At 45.4% G+C, this 17402-nt stretch overlaps 2 non-coding genes and 1 pseudogene across 2 annotated transcripts; 2 read left to right on the plus strand and 1 right to left on the minus strand.

The window, feature by feature from the left end:
- Positions 1-1781: 1781 nt before the first annotated feature.
- Positions 1782-1973, minus strand: LOC113614122 (U2 spliceosomal RNA). Its single transcript, XR_003430453.1, has one exon. It is a non-coding gene; the product is annotated as a U2 spliceosomal RNA (small nuclear RNA).
- Positions 1974-15577: 13604 nt separating this feature from the next.
- On the plus strand, positions 15578-16042 carry LOC113614090 (small nuclear ribonucleoprotein G pseudogene; annotated as a pseudogene).
- A 130-nt stretch (positions 16043-16172) lies between these two features.
- LOC113614128 (small nucleolar RNA SNORA18) lies at positions 16173-16303 on the plus strand. Its single transcript, XR_003430458.1, has one exon. It is a non-coding gene; the product is annotated as a small nucleolar RNA SNORA18 (small nucleolar RNA).
- The last annotated feature ends 1099 nt before the right edge of the window (positions 16304-17402 follow it).

Here is a 17402-nt window from a genome sequence, read left to right on the forward strand (position 1 = left end):
TTTGCTTCTTTTACTCTTTCTTTACTTCTGCAGACAGGCTGTCTCCTTTGGTAGGGAAAATGGATCTGTGGACTCCTCACCCTGTGCAGATGGGCACTGCCACGGAGACTAGCGTGGTGCCTTCTGAAGCATCCTGAGCAGGAGACCACTTGTCTGGGACTAAGGACAGTACTAACCACCCATTCAAGCTGAGTTGGAAGACTTGGCTCAAATCCTGCTGATTCTGCCTTTTAAATATCACTTAAAAGTCAAACTGGGACTTCCCTGGTGGTCCAGTGGCTAAGACTCCACACTCCCAGTGCAGGGGGCCCAAGTTCGATCCCTGGTCAGGGAACTAGGTCTCACACGCCGCAACTAAGAGTTCACATGTTGCAACTAAAGATAGATCCGACGAGCTGCAACTAAGAGCCGAAGCAGCCGAACAAAGAAAAAAAATTTTTTTTTTTTAAAAGTCTTAAACCTTGGGGGCTTCCCTGGTGGCGCAGTGGTTGAGAGTCCGCCTGCCGATGCAGGGGACACGGGTTCGTGCCCCGGTCTGGGAAGATCCCACATGCTGCGGAGCGGCTGGGCCCGTGAGCCATGGCCACTGAGCCTGCGCGTCCGGAGCCTGTGCTCCGCAACGGGAGAGGCCACGACAGTCAGAGGCCCGCATACCGCAAAAAAAAAAAAAAAAAAGTCTTAAACCTTGCCTGTCTCCATTCCCTACTATCACCGCCCTTTTTTTCCTTCACAGGTATAGATTCCAAAGACCGTCTTGTACTTCAAACTCCCTTTCAGTGTCTACAACCAGAGAAGCCAACATGAAACACCAGCCCCTGTTTTAAAATATATGTTTTATTACTATTTAGGTATGGCAAGGCCAATAGATGAGGAGACAACTGTCATTGAAGAGATAGTTATACTCTAGGTTAAGTATAACTTAATGGTGGGATGAATTGGGAGATTGGGATTGACATATATACACTAATATGTATAAAGTAGATAACTAATAAGAACCTGCTGTATGAAAAAATAAAGTAAAATTCAAGAAAAAAAAGATTTTTGATGGAGATACATTAACTAACTGGATCTTTCCAAAATAAGGATATTAAAAATATAAATTACTGAACACAGGCTTTCTTTCATGGAGAAAGTAAAACTATATGTAAGAATCTTACAGTTTTCTACCAAAAAAAAAAAAAAAACTTCGCAACTAGTATTTCACAGATGTACAGAATGCTAACGTGAAAGTTCACAACCATAAAATGGAGCAGGACCCTGCAGCGCCTTCTTGGTGGAAAAGCTTCTCCGTCTCCCGAGTTCCGTGCCCGGAGTTCCTTGTTCGGCAACCACGTCCTTCTCGTTCAGGCTGTGAGTAACCAGTAAAGCTGCGTGCCGATTTCAGCTCTCCCCCATGGCAGAATGCTGTAACATTTTCATAGGGCTCCATCTGAAGTCTCTCCTTCAGGAAAAAAAGACAGAAAAGATAGAAGAGTTTACCGGCTGTGAAACTCACAAAACGAGAAGCGGGCAAAGGAACTTAAGTTCTACAGAATGAGAGTCACTGAACACATACCTAGAAAAAGACGAAAACATTCCCGCCTTACGGTCCGTCGAAAGCTGCCACGCTTCTACTCAATGAACAAGTAGTTTTAGGGCAACTACTCCTACCAGCCTTTCTCTTTACTCCACTGTTTACAGAAAAACAGGACAAACCATTGTCAAGAGCCCCGTGGGAAAAAAGGCGATTAGTAGACAACACCACAAGTGTTAATCTTCATACAACTGAATCAACCCTCATATGGAAATGCACTGTCTGCAACAACAGTGCAAGAAAAACCCGGTGCGCAGAACAAACGAAAACGACTCTCCGTTCTGACTCTCGGTTTTAAAAACTCATTTAAGGTGTTATTTTCCGACACAAAACTTACCACAGGCTAAATTGATACAAACAACTACTACATTTGATTTTAACGAAAACGCCGAGAGGGGACACCAGCTCATCGCCTCCGGCCGTTGCGGTCCTTCCTTCATCCCTATACAGGTATGGTGAGCACCCTAATCCTCACTCCTTGTCTGATTCCCTTTGCGTCGTCAACAGTGCTACCATGGACTCCTGTGCAGACTTTCTGTTCGCTCCGTCATTCCCGCGCCGAACAGCCATTTCCAATCTGCATGCTCCGCCTTCTGTCCCCCGAGGAGGCGCGGCTACCGCGAGCGGACTCCACCCTCCGGATCGCCTCCTCGCGCCCGGAGCCCAGGCCCGACCGGGAGCCAGCCTCCTGGCCTCCTGGCCGGTGCACTTCATGCCGCAGACCAGGGACAGGGGCGGCAGCCGGAGAATGCGAAGGGAGCGGTGATACGGTAGCAGCTCTCACGGTTCGAGTCCCAGAAATCAAGAACTTGCTTTTGTCCACCACTCTTCCCCCCGCACGCACTGCACATTCAACAACCGTTCAATGAGTAGGAGTGCCTCCTACACGCTTAGCCAGTTCCCGGCACAAGCCATGATTACGGCGGCTCTTCAGCCACCACCACACCCCCTAGCCCCTCATTGCTCGGGGCCGCTCAGCTCGCGTCGGTGTTCTCCCGCCCATCTTCTGCCCAACAGTTCGGCTCCCCTGGGGTGGGGGGTGGGGTCGTCCTGAGAAGGGAAGTCCTGGGTGACAGTCGTTGGAACGCAACACTGCCCGTCGCAAATCAATACTTTAGCATCTCCGTTTACTCAGCGTGATTCACTCCCGCGGAATTTGCTCAAATCGACGTGCACGGACTGAAGGGCCTGCGAATGGCGCCTGGCTCCCGTGCACGGCGCTCTGCGGAGGCCGGTCGGGTGCCCTTGTGCCCTCACGGTGGTGCAGGGCCGTCGCGGTGCCAGCCACCCTGACTGCAACGGAGCCTTGAAGCTCGGGAGATCAGGGACGGTAACCGGAAGAGCAGGGCAGGCGTTCTCTGGCAGCGCCTCTTTCCCCAGCCTCGCCAACAACCCCACGTGGCATCAAATTTGGGAATGCTTTTTTGGTGCAGGGTGGGGAAAGGGGGAGGGGTCGATCTCATAGGTGAAAATGGTACCTCAGCGTAGTTTGGATTTGCAGTTTTCTAATCTTGGGTAAATAAGGTTGAGTGACCTCTCCTGTTTCAGAGTCGCCTTTATTTCCTCTCTGTGAAGTAAGTCCTTGTTGGGGGTCTTCGGCCCTTTTCTTCCAGGGTTCTCGGTTGGGCTTTATCCTAAGGGCCTGGATCTGCAATTTACACATTCAGGGGACTGGCCCTTTGGAATGGAAGCGGTGAACATTTTCTCCTGTTGGATATCTGGCTTTGGCTTTGCTTGAGGTGGTGATTCCATTGCCTAAAGGTTTCATGGAAAGTTCTTTTTATATCATCATACTTGTCAATTAAAAAAATATATCTTTCAGATTTTGAGTGAAAAGGACTTATAAAATAATTTCTTAAATTAAAAAAAAAAGAAGTGCTAGGGATGTAATGCACATGATAAATATAATTAACACTGCTGTATGTTATGAAAGTTGTTAAGAGGGTAAATCCTAAGAGTTCTCAGTACAAGAAAAAAAATATTTTTATTCTTTTTTTCTATTTAATTTTGTACCTGTATTAGATGACAGATGCTCACTAAAATCATTGTGATAATCATTTCAGGATGTATGTGAATCAAATCATTGTGCTGTACACCTTAAACTTATACAGAGCTGTATGTCAACTATATCTCAAAAACACTGGAAGAAAAAAAGAGATAGTTATACTCACAGTTCCCAAGGGGGGGGGGGATGCCATACCACAAGGGTGGGGGGCCCACACAGGGAAGAACCAGGGTCAGTCAGGAGGCAGAGGGAGTGAGGGGAAAACTTATACAAGAGCCTTTATTGTGGTTTCCACAAGAAGGAAGAGGCAAGGCAGCATAAGCAGGTTTAGGATTGGCTAGTTTGAATAATTTCAGCGGGCTCTGGGGCACAGGGGCTGTCCCTAGTTGCCTGGTACCTGACCCTGCGTGATTAGGGCAGGTGGATAGTGGCCCAGAGTGAAAGAGCATAATAAACAGGTGGCTGAGGGTATGGGCTCTGGTTTGGTTCATTTGCACAAGGCAGGAATGCTTACAAACAAGTTGCTACCCCTAGGAATTAGCTAACCCTAAAAGGGGTAGTCCCTCCAGGGCAAGTAAGGCCCCAAGAAGTCAAAGTATCTGAAAATTAAAGGAATGGGCTCTTCTGCAGCCATTTTAAATCTAGCTCCTTAAAATGCTCCACCATCCTTGCTGCCTGGGCTCTGACTGAGCACCAGGACCCCCACTGTGGGGAACATGAATAATATGACAACACAGGGGCTTCCCTGGTGGCGCAGTGGTTAAGAATCCGCCTGCCAATGCAAGGGACACGGGTTCGACCCCTGGTCTGGGAACATCCCACATGCTGCAGAGCAACTAAGCCCGTGCACCACAACTACTGAGCCTGCGCTCTAGGGCCCACATGCCACAACTACTGAAGCCCGCGTAGCTAGAGCCCGTGCTCCGCAACAAGGGAAACCACCACAATGAGAAGCCCACGCAGCTCAACAAAGACTAGCCCTCCTCTCCACAACTAGAGAAAGCCTGTGCACAGCAATGAAGACCCAACGCAACCAAAAATAAGTAAATAAATAGAAAAATATTTTTTAAAAAAATAGTTCTGACCCAATTCTAGTGGGGGAGGCGGGATTTTTCCCACACTGCCAAGCAATTCTTCGACACTAGCTGGTGTCCTACAATTCAACACAATTCTGATGCTATCTACCAGGAGGTTAATGACTCAGTCTCACCAGACTGCCCCCTCCGCCCCCCTTCAGACACCAGTTGCAAGTCCAGATTGTCACCTGTGCTTCTGACCTACTGGCTATAGATGAGAGGTTCCAATGACCCAGTCCTTGGAGTCAATTAATTTGCTAGAGCAGCTCACAGAACTCAGAGAAACATTTTACTTACTAGATTACCTGTTTATTATGAAAGGATATAACTCAGGAACAGCCAGATAGAAGAAATATATAGGGCAAGTACGGGGAAAGGGCACGGAGTTTCTATGCCTTCTCTGAGCACACCACTCTCCTCGAATCTCCACTTGTTCACCAACCCAGAATCTCTGAACCCTCTCCTATTGGGTTTTTATGGAGGCTTCATCACATAGCCTTGATTGACTAAATCGTTGGCCATTGGTTGATTCACCCTCCAACTCCTCTCCCCTCCCTAAGGGTAAAGGGAGGTGGGACTGAAAGTTCCAACCCTCTAATCACAGAGTTGGTTCTCCAGCCAACCAGCCCCTAACCCTAGGTGGGGTCCAAATTTCACCTCATTCACATAACAAAAGACATCTTTATTGTCCTCATCATTCAGGAAATTCCAAGGGTTTTAGAACTCTGTGCCAGAAATGGAGGTGAAGACCAAATATATATATATATTTTTTTATTACAAGTCACAATATCACAGACATATACGCTGCTCTCATCAGCAAATAATTCTTCAAATCTTTTTTTTCCCCAACTCACTCTTCAGATTAAAAACTTCTTGACAGCTCCCCTTTGCCTATAGTTTTTTGGTTTTTGCAGTTAAGTCTAAGCTGAAGCCACGAGGACCTTCAATTACCTTGCTGAAACTCCCTCTTTTCTCCATGACCCTACAACAGGTCCCAGGGGGCATCCAAGGTCAATCCAGGTATACCAGCCACTAAGGGTGGGAGGTCCCAGAGTCAAGCTATATTAGGCAAGTTTACCCAGAGAAGTCAGAAACAACAGCACAAAAGCAGGTTCAGTCGATGAGGCAGGCAGCCGGAAGTCAGAGCTGCAGCAGCATCAGTATTGGGTTTAGGGGTGAGGTAAGGACATAAGCCATATGTTTTAATCAGGATGGGCTCCGTTATATTTCCCTAACAAACAGCTTCCAAACTCAGTGGCTTAGCACAACAGAGGTATATTGCTTGCTAATGCAGTCACCTGCAGGTCTGGGTGACTGCAAAATATTTGTCATCCATGGAGCAGCTCACAGTAATTTCAACACGAGACCTTCTTGGTTGCAGAACCGATGATACATCTGGAGCAACTTTTAAATATATGTATATATATACACTATATATTAATTTAAGTCTTTGTCTTTATTTGCATCTTGGGTGGGTTTTTGGGGGGGGTGTTTGTTTCTTTTGGCCACGCCACATGGCTTGCAGAATCTTAGTTCCCCGGCCAGGGATCAAATCCAGGCCCTCGGCAGTTTTAACCACTGGACTGCCAGAGAATTCACAGTATATTTTTAATTATGTTTGGAACAACTATTTCACTATAAATTTTATGAAATCTAAACGCAACATCAACAATTCTGATGAATATATAGTATACAAATTGAGCTGAGCTGTATGTAAGTGTTAAATACACACTGGATTTTGAAGACTAAGCAAGAAAAGAAATTTTTTACATTGACTACATATTGAAATAATAATATTTTGGCCACACACACACACACACATATATTAAAGTTAATTTCACTTTTTTTTTTTTTTTTACTTTTTATATAGGGTTAAAAGAAAATTTTAAATTACATATGCAGCTTGCATTATGCTTCTATTGGACAGTGCTGCTGTAAGGTACAAACCTTTCATTTACTAGTTGCAATTAATTAGGGCCTAAATTCTGAAGTTACACATTAACTTGTCAATTTTTGCCTTGTAAAAACACAAATGGGGGCTCCCCTGGTGGCGCAGTGGTTGGGAGGCTGCCTGCCGATGCAGGGGACACAGGTTCGTGCCCCGGTCCGGGAAGATCCCACATGCCGCGGAGCGGCTGGGCCCGTGAGCCATGGCCGCGGAGCCTGTGCTCCGCAACGGGAGAGGCCACAACAGTGAGAGGCCCAAGTACCACAAAAAAAAAATAATGAAAACACAAATGATTGAAGACTACACCAAAGTTTTACTGCCCAACTTATTTCTAAGTTAGTTGATTTATTCCAGAAGGCCCTTCCTGACTACTATATAGATCTCTATCCCACAAATGCTCTTTGTTTTTTGTTTTAATTTAATTAATTAATTTATTTTTGCCTGTGTTGGGTCTTTGTTGCTGCACGAGCTTCCTCTAGTTACAGTGAGCGGGGGCTACTCTTCATTGCGGTGCTCGGGCTTCTCATTGCAGTGGCTTCTCTTGTTGCGGAGCACGGGCTTTAGGCGTGCGGGCTTCAGTAGTTGTGGTTCACGGGCTCTAGAGCACAGGCTCAGTAGTGGTAGTGCACGGGCTTAGTTGCTCCAAAGCATGTGGGATCTTCCCGGACAAGGGCTCGAACCCGTGTCCCCTGCATTGGCAGGCAGATTCTTAACCACTGCGCCACCCAGGAAGTCCCTACATTTATTTTCATACTGTTAGAGGTATATCTTCAGGGTAAATTCGTAGATTGAATTTGAATGGGATTGAAACCGAGTTCCCCTAAAACTGAATTCTGCTGCTCAGTTTATGATTAACCTCTCAATCCAAAACTTTATTCACTTTCTTGTCCCATCCCTGTTCCCCTCAGGATTGAGAAGTATCAAAGAAAAGGAGGAGATTGAAAAATGAGCAGGACCCTGCAGGGAATTCCCAGGTACAAAAAGTCCTCCTTGTCCCCTGTTTCTTGTTTGTAGAAAAAGGATTTCGTCCCTTAGGCTTTCTCTGAGTTCCAAAGAGCAGACTCAAACAGTTACTTATTAGGGAAGTGAGGGGATGCAGAAAAAAGGAAAAGCAGTCAAGCAAGAAAAGTAATGATTGCTTAACAATATTTCAGCCACAGAACAGTGTTCTATTTCCTCCTCAAGGGAGTAGATAACAATCTGATGCATATCTTTGAGTTGTTCTGTTGAAACTAGGACACCCCACCCCCCACCCCGCGCCCCCAGGTATAGGATGGTGACTACATGTTGACTACGAGCACATAGACCCCAGACTGGTTGGAACCAGAAGGTTGGTAATTAAGATTCCTGAAACATCAGGAATTCCCTGGCAGGCCAGGAGTTAGGACTCTGCGCTTCCACTGCAGGGGACACAGGTTCCATTCCCTGGTCAGGGAACTAGGATCCTGCAAGCCACATAGAGTGGGAAAAAAAAAAAAGATTCCTGAAACATCACCCTGTTACCTCACCACCAACCAGTCAGAAGAAATTCCATGAGCTGCAATCCTCACCCCAAATGTTGCCTTTAAAAACCCTTTCCTGAAAGACATCGGGAGTTCAGGTCTTTTGACCACAGGCTGCCCATTCTCCTTGCTTGGTGCCCTGCAATAAATGCTGTACTTTGCTCCACCACAACCTGATATCAGTAGATTGGCTTTTGCTGCATGGCAGGTGAGTGGACCTGAGTTTGGTTTGGTAACATGATGGCCAGGTCAAATTTTAAATGTATATGTACTTTTGTTACGATATTGACAAATCGCCCTACCTTTTGGTTTGTGTGGGTGTGTGTCTGTGTGTTTTAAAATATTTATTTGGCTGCGTCAGCTCAGTAGTTGCAGTGCGTGGGTGCCCTGAGGCATGTGGGATCTTAGTTCCCCGATTAGGGATCGAACTGTGTTCCCTGCATTGGAAGGTGGATTCTTAACCACTGGACCACCAGGGAAGTCCCACCTCCCTTTTGTATTCACACCAACAACATACGAGTGTCTGTTTCCCCCACAGCCTTGATGACCAAGTGTATTATCAAGTGAAGGGGAGAAGAAAATGCCACCCCAAAATATGCCTTTTTGGTATTGAGGAGGAAGAAATTTTCCTCTACCCAACTAGGTTTTTCTGGCTGGTCTAAGAAATAAATTGACATGAGGCAGATTAACAGGAGCAAATCAAACAAATTTAATTAATAACATGTATACAGGGCAGGGACACAGGAAAACTGAGTAACTCACCAAAATGGCCAAAGCCCTCACCTTAAATACCATCCTCAGCTAAAGTCAAAAGAGAACGTTTAGGATAGGGGCTGTCGGTTATGGGAAGCTACCGGGAACAGCACAGTAAACAAGGGTGATTGTGATGCAGATTTAAGTCATTGCCTTCTCCATTGCTAAGAGTTTCCAGAGATTTGATCCTCTTCCTGTTCCAAGTACAGAGAAGATACACCCTTACAAATGGAGATTTCCCTCACAAATGTAAATGTTTCTTACAAAAGGGCAACTCCTACTTGGTTTTCAGAGCCCTTCCCATGTCTGCTGTTCCTCAGAAAATAACCAGCTCCAAACAATAAATATGCCAATGAGACATATTTTAAAGCAGCAAATTCTGCTCCCCTACATTGACATAAGGATTATCTTGAGTTGCTTACTTTTTAAAAACAGCAGACACAGGAAAACTCTGAAAACCAAGTAGAATTTCTCTTTGTAAGAGAAATTTGCATGTTGAAGGGAAATCTCCATCTGTAAGGGTGTCTCCCTTTCTGTACCAGGAAGAGGAGCATGACCCAGTCTCTAGAAACCTCTTATCAATGGAGATAGCACAGACTTAAATCTGCATAACAAACCTTACTCTTTTTACTGTGTTTTGCCTGAAAACCTCCCATAACTAAGCTCTGCGTCCCCAACACCCCCAACATTTTGTATCTTTAGCTAGAGATAGTATTTAAGGTGAGAGCTTCAGCCATTTTGGCGAGTTTTCCTGGAACTCCCCCATGTGTACTGGAGGTATATATGTTATTAAACTTCTGTTCTTTCTCCTGTTAATCTTTTTAATGTTGGAGGGAGGGGGGTTCCTCAACCGCGAACTTGGAAGGGTAGAGGTAAAGTATTCTTTCCTCCCCCAAGCTTTTTAAATTTTTCCGGGGCTTCCCTGCTGACGCAGTGGTTAAAAATCCGCCTGCCAGTGCACGGGACACCAGTTCAAGCCCTGGTCCGGGAAGATCCCACATGGTGCAGAGCAGCTAAGCCTGTGCGCCACAACTACTGAGACTGTACTTTAAAGCCCGCGTGCCACAATTACTCAAGCCCATGCACCTAGAGCCCGTGCTCCACAACAAGAGAAGCCACCAGTGAGAAGCCCACGCACCGCAACGAAGACCCAACGCAGCCAATAATAAATAAATAAATAAAATAATAATAAATTTTGCCAATCTGATAAGTGAAGTTAACTAGTTATTTTATTTTATTTTATTTTTTTGCGGTACGCGGGCCTCTCACTGTTGTGGCCTCTCCCGTTGCGGAGCACAGGCTCCGGACGCACAGGCTCAGCGGCCATGGCTCATGGGCCCAGATGCTCCGTGGCATGTGGGATCTTTTCGGACCGGGGCACGAACCCGCGTCCACCTGCACCGACAGGCGTACTCTCAACCACTGCGCCACCAGGGAAGCCCAAGTTAACTATTTTTAATTCCTCATACTTAACTCTATGTCCAGGAAATCATGCCTGTAACATAGCATCACGTTTGGAAGAATAGCCTTGCCAGAAGGGTCTAGCTCCACCTGGTGGTTACATATCTAGTTGCAGGAAAAGTACTGTACCTTTACTTCAGGGATATTTGTGCCTTTGCACATTTGCTTACCTCTTAAATCTCCTGCCCCTTCTTCCCTAATGAAAAAAACTTGTGTTCTAACCCCTTTCCTATCGGCTACAGCATGTGCCATATGCCAAACTTTGTGAGTTAAATGACCACTAAAATAATCCACACCCACAGTTTGCTGTTTACATTAACCTGGCTTCACTATGTGAAGGTCTGCATTAACAAGACCTTACTAACCCAGGAAACTCTTGCCCAGGAACAAGACATCCCGACAAAGTGTCCTTAGCGTAAAATGACTCATCAAACAAGAGTAGCTAGGAAACCCTTCCCTAGCAAATATTTCCCACCAATCCCAAATTATTTTGCCCCAGAGTATGCCTAATCTCAATCAGCAACCCCTGCCTCCCCCCACAGTGAAATACCCCCTGTAAACCAGACTCCAGAATTCCCATCAATACCCTACCTTTGCGCCCCCATTCTGAGACTCTACTAAGACTTTATCAATGGCGTTCTCTCTGTTACTCCAATAAGCAAGGAACTCGGTTTTGCCTTACCAACAGATTATTTTGTAGTATTTTAGGGGAGCCAGCTTTCAACTTAAGAGAGAGAGTAGTACCTTTATCACCAAGTTCCAGACAGGGGAAAGGTAAGGGATTGGCCTTTGTCATGCCAGACATTGGGCTTCACCCTCTTACCAACCTCATTTCACAAGTACACCTGTAGTTTGGTCCTTTTGTCCATTAGACTCTTTAAAATATTAGAGAGTGCCTTGGTCCATTTAGGCTGCTATAACAAAATATCATAGACTGGGTAGCTTATGAACAACAGTAATTTATTCCTCACAGTTCTAAAGGCTGGAAGTCTGAGATTGTTACTGAGTCCAAGCTCACTCTGCTCACCTCACGACAGGCCAATGAATCAGGAGACGAGGTGTTGAGGCAAGGAATAGTGACTTTATTCGGAAAGCCGCAGACTGAGAAGATGGCGGACTAGTGTCCCCAGAGAACCATCTTATCGGGGTCTGAATGTCAGTTTCTTTTATAGAGCAGAGAGGGAGAGGAGGTGAGGAAGTAAAGTAAAAAGGCCATTAGTTTTGCCTGGCTTGGCCAGCATATGGGAGGGGATGTGTTAGTTTCTTCTTTTCTGCAGCCATTCACAGGTGGGCAGGGTTCCCTGAGGCAGGCCATTATGTATGATTATAATAACAAAAGCAACGAAAAGCAAAGGTTAGAGTCAAAGAAACATATCCAACATGGAGTCAGATTTTGCTCTTGCCTGTTACAAGATCAGGGTGCCAGTGTGGTTGAACGAGGACTCTCTTCCTCATTGCAGACTTTTCCTTGTATCCTGCATGGTGGAAGGGGCCAGGGAGCGCTGTGGAGCCTGTTTTATAAGAGCACGTGTCCCGTTCTTGAAGGCTCCACCCTCATGACTTAAGCATCTGCTAAAGGCCCCACCTCCTAATACCATCACCTTTGGGGGTTTGGCTTTCAGCATATGAATTTGGGTGGAGCACAAACCTTCAGACCATAGCGGAGGGCAACTTTAGACCACCTGGACCTTAGGCTCTTTTCTAATGTTGGAGACTAGAGATTGTCAGCACCTGCTTCCCCCACTAGCCAGCTTCTTTCCCCCCAACCTATTTTCCTTTTATTTCTTCTTTTCTTTTTTTCCTTCTCTCTTCTACATGCCCAAAGCCTAAAGGTGACACTATAAGGCCCTATCTCAGGACTAAACAAGTTTTCAGTGAATAGGAAATTTTACCTGCATCCGTAAAAAATGCTTTCTTGAAACAGACTTCAGATCCAGCCCTGGATTCTGCAGGTACCACAGGGAGCCACAGGCAAGAGCCCCAAGTTGTGTCCTCCTGGTATCACTCACATTGAATTCTATGAGAGTGACACCTTTGGCCTGCAATGCCTCCTAACATGACATCTCTTACCCGTGAATTTTCCAAAAAGCCTCTGGAGTTGTGTACTGAGTGACAGTGCTGGGGTGGTTTAGGGAAGCTTTCCAATAGCTCTTTTCCATATAGATAAGTATGTTTCTGTAACCTTGGTAGAGGCAGAATAGTGAGTCTTTAGAATTTGGGCTCTTGGAGCCTGTCTGTCTGGTTTGGCATTCTGGCTCTACGATTTACCCCTCTATGACCTTGGGCAAGGCACTAACTTCTTCCTGCCTCAATTCCTCATCTGAAAATGGGGATGATAAGAGTACCTTTCTTTTAGGTGTGAGGATTAAATGAGTTAGTACATTGAAAGGAATAGAACCGTGCCTGGCACTAATGAGCATTCCAGGCCAACTATTATTATGTAAAGCACTACACAAATACAGCTTCAGCTCCTGCCCTCCAACCAGGTTGCTGCGCCCTAGGGAACAGCTTCAGCTAATTCACCTCTTCTGTGGTTCCAAAATGTGTAGCCCCATGAGGGAAAATACAAGGCTGTTTTTCACCTAAATCTGCTTATCTAGAGCTCTAAAGAATGCTCATGTTTCTCACATCTTTTTTAATCTGGGATGGCTTTACCCAACAATGACATCTCTTTTCAGCCTGGACATCTTTAAGGATTTCGACCTGTGTTTTGTGGAGTACTCCTCTCCAAATATAGACATTGAAGGGTAGCAGAAAATGCCACCCCAAAATATGCCACTTTGGTACATTGATCATTTCGAGCTGAAGGGAATGAGAAGTGGATACAAGAAAAGCCCTCTGCCCTTCCCCTAGTTGCCTAAAAGCAGAACAGAAATTTGTAAAGGTGCCCACCTACCTTCTCTACCAGGAAGGACAGAAGTTAATCACCAGAGACAACTCTAGGTCTTTAGCCCAGAGATGGCACCAGAAGAAATCCACGTAACATACCTAACCCTTATCTCGCATTAGTTTTTCCCATATACTTACTTTCCTACAATTTGCCAGCCTAGAAAGTCCTTTTCCTTTTGTCTCGTCACTTCTTTAAAAATGTATTTTTCTTTTGTTATGTTGCTGTATATGCCCAAGTTCTAACCACTCTTTTGAGTTACTCATCTGAGTTCTCCCTGTGTATGCATGACACACGTTAATAAAGTCTGTTTCTTTGTCTCTTGTTAATCTGTCTTGTCAGTCTAATGACGGGGCCCCAACTGGAGAACCTAGGAGGGTAGTGGGAAAAAGATATGTTTTCCTTCCCCTGCAGCATAGACTTCAGGTGTTCTGAGTGCAAACAGAATTGGAAGTCACAAGCCTTTTAGGAATGTTGCCAAAACATTGGTGGAAAAGGGTGAGAGAGAGGGGGCTGAGGCTTTAGTTGTCCTTGCTCCTCCTTTATCCCTCTGGCCACACAGCTCTTGCCAGGCTCCTTTCACAGCAGGATAAAGGGACCTCATTCTCAGCACTCAGCCTTTCCTATATGGGTTGATGTCTCCCTGAGGAAGGTTTCAATGTGTTCCTTATTGGCCACCTCAACATCTTAAACCGTGAGCTGGTCTCAGGGGTAGGAAGAGCAGCTCTGAAAATCCAGGAGCCCAGCCCACTTGGAAGGACTCAGCACACCAGAGGGAGGGAATGAGGCCACTTCGTTCTCTTCTCGGCCCTGGACCCTGTTCCACTGTCTCCACTGCCTATACACCAAGAACAAAATGCACGTTTAAAAATTCAGGGCCCGGGGTCCTCTGTCCCCCAGCTCCATTCAGCTTATTTTCATTTGGATTCCACACAAAAAAACAAGAGGTAATAATGCTGTTGACAGGGCTTCCCTGGTGGCGCAGTGGTTGAGAGTCCGCCTGCCGATGCAGGGGACACGGGTTCGTGCCCTGGTCTGGGAGTATCCCACATGCTGTGGAGCGGCTGGGCCCGTGAGCCATGGCCGCTGAGCCTGCGCGTCCGGAGCCTGTGCTCCGCAACAGGAGAGGCCACAACACTGAGAGGCCCGCGTACCGCAAAAAAATAATAATAATAATAATGCTGGTGACAGCCAACATAGCAGCTCCTCAGTTATCTTGACTCATTTAGATCTGGGGACACGATACTCATTCATTCACCATTTATCGATTGGCATGATGTGCCAGGCACTGGGCACGTACCCTGACAAGCTCCCTGCCCTCAAGGAAGTTGGTGACATCAAACAAGGAGCTATAAATAATAATTTATTACTGAAAGTGACTGTAGTATTATTTCCACATAGTTTAAGAACCAACTAGAAACAGAAACTGGATTTAAGTGCCGTTCTAAAATAGTGGGGATGAGTCTCCCTGCTAGTTAAAACACCCTCCTCCCACATCACTTCTCATTGACATATTGGTTTTCCATTCACTCCTTTCTCTCCTGCATGCTCCAATGATTTAGCTCTTATTCTTGTCCAGCTGTTCCCACTCACTCTGTTGTCTGAGTTTCTTTCTCCTCAGGGATGTTACAGACCCGGGCCAAAGAAATCTTAAAGTCTGCATTCAAAACCAAGTGAGGGGGGACTTCCCTGGTGACGCAGTGGTTAAGAATCCGCCTGCCAATGCAGGGGACACGGGTTCGAGCCCTGGTCCGAGAAGATCCCACATGTCGCGGAGCAACTAAGCCCGTGTGCCACAACTACTGAGCCTGCGCTCTAGAGCCCATGTGCCACAACTACTGAAGCCCACGCACCTAGAGCCCATGCTCTGCAACAAGAGAAGCCACCGCAGTGAGAAGCCCGCACACTGCGACAAAGAGTAGCCCCAGCTCGCTGCAACTAGACAAAGCCCGCGCAGCAACGAAGACCCAACACGGCCATAAATAAATTTTTTTTAAAGGGGGTTAGTTGCTTTCTTTACTTCAACTATGAATAAAATACCAACGGCCCTATCAGTATGTGAAAACGTGGTCTCGAATTTATGTGGAAGGGAAAGTAGACTATGGTGAATACATGGATAAAAATAATGTGAGGTGACAAGCAACAACAGTTATAACTGATAACATATTTCTGAGTAACCAGACAAAAGAGAAGGCATAGAGTGGATGATTCTTCTCTGGCCATTGTTTGGTACAGACTCATTTCCAAATGGAGTATAGTCTTTACAAAAGATCTGTTACTCGTGTCACAACATGTGAAAATCGTGAAATTCACATTTCAGTGTCGACAAATGGAGTTTTAGTTGAACACAGCCACACTCATTCATTGTCTATGGATGCTTCCTTGCTACAACTGCAAAGTTGTGTAGAGACTGTGTGGCTCACAAAACCTAAAAAGTTATCCTGTAGAGGCAATTTTGAGCTGCTGGGCAGATACCATGAGCCAAGCTCACCCTCCCTATTTGAAAAAAAATTTATGGGGAATTCCCTGGTGGTCCAGTGGTTAGGGCTCTGTGCTTCCACTGTAGGGGGCAGGGGTTCAATCCCTGGTAGGAGAACTAAGATCCTGCAAGCCGCACTGCACGGCCAAAAAAAAAGAAAAAAATTTATAGAAAAGAAGTTGTCATTGAAATTAAACTGTGGCAGACATGTCCGAGGAATACTGTGGAGATCTGATCCCTTTATGAGCCCTGTGGTAGATGAATGTGTGGAGATGGTAACTAGCGGGCAACAGAAAAATACCAGAATGGTGGTAATACGAATAGTATCATCATGTTAGAAGACTTCCAGCATTTATAACCAAAGGCTGTGTTCACCAGAGGAATCAATGGCTTCTGCACATCTCCTATCCAGAGCAACTGTTGTCCTGATATAAAAATCGGGTTGTGTATATTTTCTTATCAAACTTTCTTTTTAAAAACACCTTCGTGTTGAGGTCTATCCTGACGGGGCTTTTTCTGTAAACCTACACCGTTGGAAACGCCTCATAGAGGAATGGTGTGGTTTCCTTTACTCATAGAACTACCTGTTAGATCTGTGGGAAAGAACTACAAGACAGAGCTTCCAAGTAAACTATGAAAAACCTAACAAACGTTTTTAATCTTAGGTGTTGGCATATCCCAATGGTCTGTACTATTCTAGGGTGTGATGGCTTAGGAGTGAATATGATTTGAAACCAATACATTTTTAGAGGATGTCAAATTCAGAACCAGGCAGATCCATCTCCTGACTCTAAACATGGTCCTAAAGTAAATCGCTTGAGGAAATTGGATCCCAAAGATTACAGGTGGGGAATTTTGAAGTGTGTCCATATTCCACGGGAGATCAAAGAAGCCTAACAAAAAGAACTGTGAGCTGACTCACATGACAACTTCTTTTTGAAAGGGCTATTTTATCGTGAAGATTATGAGTTTGGAGGAACTAAGGTGATTGGCAGTGGAAAGAATCAGACCATGTGAAATTCCTTAAAAATTTATTGACAAATAACTTTGTCTATGTTACACATAATTTTTTAAAAAAAACTTTAAAAAAATAAATAAAAAATAAAAACACCTTAGTAGGGGACTTCCCTGGTGGTGCAGTGGTTAAGAATCCGCCTGCCCATGCAGGGGACACGGGTTCAAGCCCTGGTCCGGGAAGATCCCAAATGCCATGGAGCAACAAAGCCCGTGTGCCACAACTACTGAGCCTGTGCTCTAGAACCCACGAGCCACAACTACTGAGCCTGTGCACCACAACTCCTGAAGCTCACGTGCCTAGAGCCCATGCTCCGCAAGAAGGCACTGCAATGAGAAGCCCACACACCACAACAAAGAGTAGCCCCCGCTCGCCACAACTAGAGAAAGCCCACGTGCAGCCACGAAGACCCAAGACAGCCAAAAAAAAAAAAAAAAATTTGTAAGTCAAAAAAAAAAAAATTATCTAGCCATTTATTTGAAGTTTGTCAACTCCTGGCCTAGAATATCCAGTTTGGAAGCAGTTATGGACAGCTCTTATAATGTGAGGTACTGTAAAGTGCTTTACAGATCTTGTCTCATTTAATTCTAAAAATTTCATAGGGTGGGTATTATCACCAATTTTTTAGATGACAAAACTGAGACCCAGAGAGAAAAATTTGCCAACATCGCAGAAGGTGGAATCAAACAAGGTCTGCCTGACT

Source organism: Aethalodelphis obliquidens, unplaced genomic scaffold (assembly GCF_003676395.1).
Source record: "Aethalodelphis obliquidens isolate GAN/ISIS:26980383/991018 unplaced genomic scaffold, ASM367639v1 scaffold90, whole genome shotgun sequence".
In the NCBI taxonomy this organism is placed as follows: Eukaryota; Metazoa; Chordata; class Mammalia; order Artiodactyla; family Delphinidae; genus Aethalodelphis; species Aethalodelphis obliquidens.